At 31.5% G+C, this 4,455-nt stretch overlaps 1 long non-coding RNA gene across 3 annotated transcripts; it reads right to left on the bottom strand.

Annotated features, from left to right (window-relative positions):
- Window positions 1-393: 393 nt before the first annotated feature.
- On the bottom strand, window positions 394-3,529 carry LOC131619059 (uncharacterized). Of its 3 annotated transcripts, none has more exons than XR_009288926.1 (7): window positions 3,287-3,529; window positions 3,086-3,215; window positions 2,218-2,300; window positions 1,973-2,110; window positions 1,669-1,821; window positions 988-1,073; window positions 394-787 (listed from the first exon to the last, which is right to left on the bottom strand). It is a non-coding gene; the product is annotated as an uncharacterized LOC131619059 (long non-coding RNA). The 3 variants fall into 3 exon arrangements; XR_009288927.1 differs by having other exon boundaries at window positions 3,086-3,200; XR_009288928.1 differs by lacking the exons at window positions 988-1,073; window positions 1,669-1,821.
- Window positions 3,530-4,455: the final 926 nt, after the last annotated feature.

Genomic DNA, 4,455 nt, shown 5'->3' with positions numbered 1-4,455 from the left:
ACATTAAATAAAAAATAGATGTTCCTCTTTAAATATATCTATATCAAAATACGCCAATAATATCTAAACCTCCATTTTTTTATTGAAACATCACTACACCAAAAAACACATATAATAGCGCTTTTATGAGGTTTTAATAGCGCTTTTAAGTGCTATTAAATCCCCTGCTATTATAAGTCTGGTAGCTATGATAGCGCTTTTAAGCGCTATTATAAGTGAGCAATTTAATAGCATTTTTCAAAAAAGCGCTATCATTGCCTATTTTTTACATCTTAACTTTAATAGCACTTTCCAGAAAAGCGCTATTAAATTCCCTTGCAGTTTTTTAATAATCTGAATATCGTTGCAAAAATAATAATCTATTATTCTAAAATACAAATATAATAGCCCAAATAACAAAAAAATACATAGTAAAATCAATTTGTGTCAATTAAAATTTTAATTACATTTATTTCTATTATTTACAAGAATCAATCATGGTCGAGAACCATAAGTTATTCTTTACAAGCTACTAGAAAATTTAAAGAAAAAACACAGCATAACACCTGCAAACATTTTCTTTAATTGTAGGAATCCTACGACGCCAATGTGTACATGCACCATGCTCTCTACACACACAGTACCAAGAGCCACCAAAATTGAAATACACACGAAAAACCTTGTTACAACCAAATCAGTTTACATGCTTATTGTATTGAGACACCCAGTGCTAAGAGCCACCAAAACTGAAATACACACGAAAAACCTTGGTGGAACCAAATCAGTCACTTGGCTGTTTAGGAATTACCTGAAGAGAGAGATCATTTGAAATCATCAACATTTAAAAAGTACATAATTAAATAGATATTTTTCATGATAAGCTAATATCAAGATATGATTTCTTTAAAAGATGGAAAGTAAATTTATATATGTACTATTATATCAAAGATATTGAGATGGAAAACTTATAGTCACATTGTTGAACAATAATTTGTCCATAATATGTACCTCAACTTGAAACAAGAAAGCCAAAAATAAGAATTATAGAATGAGCCTCCAAACCAGCACACCAAGACATACCAAATTCTGCCTCACTGTGTCAAATTATAGAATAATATTAGAGAGTCACTTGATTACTAAATTCATATACAAATAATATCATGTAATAAAACTATATTAAAGCTTCATGAGAGAGTCACTTGATCACTAAGTTTTATGAGAGAGTCACTTGACGTGCTAAATATTCAAGCAAATATTCTGACACTATGCTAAAATTTCATGAAACTTTTTATAATTTGCATGGACATGGCACATGCTAAATATTTTGACACTATGCTAAAGCTTCATGACTCATGAGAGACACTTGATCTCTAAATTCATATACACATGGTATTATGTAATAAAACTAAAAATTTCCAAATTAATTAAATGGGTTGCCATCATATATTGTAAATTTTACTTATTTTTCCAAATTAATTAAATGGGCTGCGATCATGATAGAACAAGCCAGTACAAAATCAAAGTCTGTTCAAAAGAAGTTTGTTCATTGAGAATTAATAATAAATGGCCACTTTTTAGTTGTAATATCAATAATATTAATAGCTCATATCCACAAGTAAAATATACAAGACAAAACCATATCAAATACTTGTAGAGAAGAAAAAAAAATATGAAATGGCAGCAACATACCTGATCTAAGTAATATTTAGCAACATCAAGAAGTTATGCAATTCTTTCTCTAACGATGGTTGTATTAAAAGTTTGGCTTACCATCACTCCATGTTTCTATAAAACATAAAACTTGAAATGAAACAATCCTTAGTCTCCCACGCCAACTTCACACTGACAGATGAACAAAGTAAGCATGAACAGATTAAGTATTTGGGCTAAAACGGATAAGCAAGTTAAAGATAATTTTTACTAACAAAAAACCAAATATATCAATTTTAGTGAAGAGAGTTATAATAATGGATGAACACGGTGAGAGTAGTACCTCGCTAGCTGCATTGGTGTTATCCAAAGAAAACCACGTAATCACCTTTATCTGACTTCTCTCTAATGTTAAAGAATGTAGAATGTTCTCAAACTCATCCGTCTGTGCATCAATTAGTGTTCTTTCAGGTTCTACATGCTGTAATACTCATCAAAACAAGGAAAATTAAAAAATTGTTTTGATAAAAAGAGACGATATTGAAATGTATATATCCTCCTGACTAAAAATACAACAGTAGAAAGTACCATGTTCCTTCTAGCAGCATGTGTAGAGTCAGATTCTGTCATGTTCTAGACTTCTGGTTATTTGTCATGCAGGAGGAGTCCATCTATAAAAAGGAAAAAGTACACCCTTAATCCAACTGACCCATCTAGAGACAACATTAAAATAAAATAAAATAAATTCATCAAGTCTTTTTCTTCCTCTTTTATATTCTAACTTTTAACTGTAAGAGCCAACAAACCAAATATTCATTCAAAGAACAAGAGCAATTAAAGTACCCTCCATTGCCTGTTATCATGAATAATTTTTAAATTGTGTTGAGTGCTTTAATTAGTCTCTCTAAACCTTCTAAGCAGTCTTGCCGAGGCTATCCCATAAGCGACGCATGCTTAGCAATCTCATAGAAGTTGAATTTATTCAGGTTCTATCATAGTAATAGTTTGTTCATATGGGATTGGACCTCAAATTCTCCTCCAAATGAACCTGTAGCCCGATCAATTGTCTCTAAAAATTTGGGATTTGTACTAACTCAACCCCAAAGATAGCACATGTGGTGAGGTTTGTCTATTGACACTCTCAACACTCTGTAATGCCTAAAACTACTAGTGTAGAACACTCTGTAATGCCTAAAACTACTAGTGTAGAGCATGAAACTTGTAGGATTATATGTTAGAATCTAAATTAGTAAAGTAATAAATAATATGAAAGAAATATAATCTAAATTCTAAAATGTGTTATGAATTCAAATTGTTTTCAAAAACTTACTCAAAGGAATATATGCATGTCGGATTGTGCGGTAAACCTCAAAAAGACGAAAATCTAATGAAACCTAAAAAATCTCAAATGAAAATTAATAAAGCAAAAGAAATTAGTAGAAGAAGAATCACCCACTGAGAAATGCAAATGACGATGACAATGATTAATTTGTGGTGGACGCCGACATGGAGGCCTTGTGAGAATGAGATCCTTCAAAGTCGTTCATGGGTCAACCTCATGCTTCTTTTCCCTTTATAGAAAATCCCTAATTAGAGAAAATGTGTGAATTTCAAAAAATATTTTCAAGTGGAATTTGAGAGAGATAGAAAGAATTACCACCGATCAAAAGAAGATTGAAGGAAAATGCGTTTTAGGGCTGTGATGTGAAAGTTTTTGAGAACGTGTTTATCGACTTCCATGGTGTTCGATTGTGGCGGCATAAAGGTCCTTTGTGATATCTAGGGTTTCACAGAGAAATTTTAAGAGATGCCACGATTTAAATTAAAATCCTATTTTTGGAGAAAAGAATGGAGGGTGAGGGTGAGCAGGTGAGAGTTCGGTGAGGGTGAGCAGGTGAGAGTTGAAATACAACGCAGGAAAAAAGGTTAGCGAGTCTTTTTTTTTTAAAAGAAAAAATAAATATTAATTAGAACTTTTTTAGTTACATTAAATAGATAAATTTGGTGAGCTTGGATCGAACACGCGACCATCATCCTGCGTGTTTTTTTTTTTGCGCGAATAGAAAGCAATATAATAGCGCTTTTGGATAAGCGCTATCATCGAAGTACTCCTTTTGCTAAAATTCCACGTACAAGTGCTAGTGGCTGGTGGCATTTTTTTAAATCTCGTCCTATAATAGCGTTTTACAAAAAAGCGCTATCATAAGTCTCTGTTTGAAAATTTTGATAGCACTTTTGAAAAAAGCGCTATTAAATTAGGGCTATTAAATTTCAAATTTGTAGTAGTGCATTGATATATTAAAAATTATAAGAAAAAATTGATTAATTTAATATTAAAGATTGAAAACTTGGTTATTGAGATAAAATTTCCCTTAAAAATGTTATTTATATGAATAAAAATTTCTGAATCGATCATTACTTATTGGGTGTTCCAAAAACTCTACATATCAACCTCCAATTTTTTTTAATAAGACTCTGAATTCTACCTAAAATTAAAATTGGTATATTTTGAGTTTATCAAGTGGGTTGCTGTACCAATCAGTGGCCACTCTCTCTCACTCACTAGTGTATTCACTCCCTCTCGAGTGTATAACAGAAAAGGAAAGCAAAGACAAAACTAGAGAGTGACTCATTGATAGAGACACATACGCAGACAGAATAGTGTTTTGTTTGTGTTTTAATTTAATCGAAATAATATTATTCAAACACAAGTTTTTGACATGACTGGAGGACATTAAAATAAACCGAATTTGTGTGCGTGTGTGGTCTAACGTAAAAATGTTTGGGTTTTTAGAGTGTATTTTTCTCAACGTCATAAGTTCGAAT

This window comes from Vicia villosa, linkage group LG1 (genome assembly GCF_029867415.1).
Source record: "Vicia villosa cultivar HV-30 ecotype Madison, WI linkage group LG1, Vvil1.0, whole genome shotgun sequence".
NCBI classification, from domain to species: Eukaryota; Viridiplantae; Streptophyta; class Magnoliopsida; order Fabales; family Fabaceae; genus Vicia; species Vicia villosa.
This window is presented reverse-complemented; position numbering and strand designations above follow the sequence as displayed.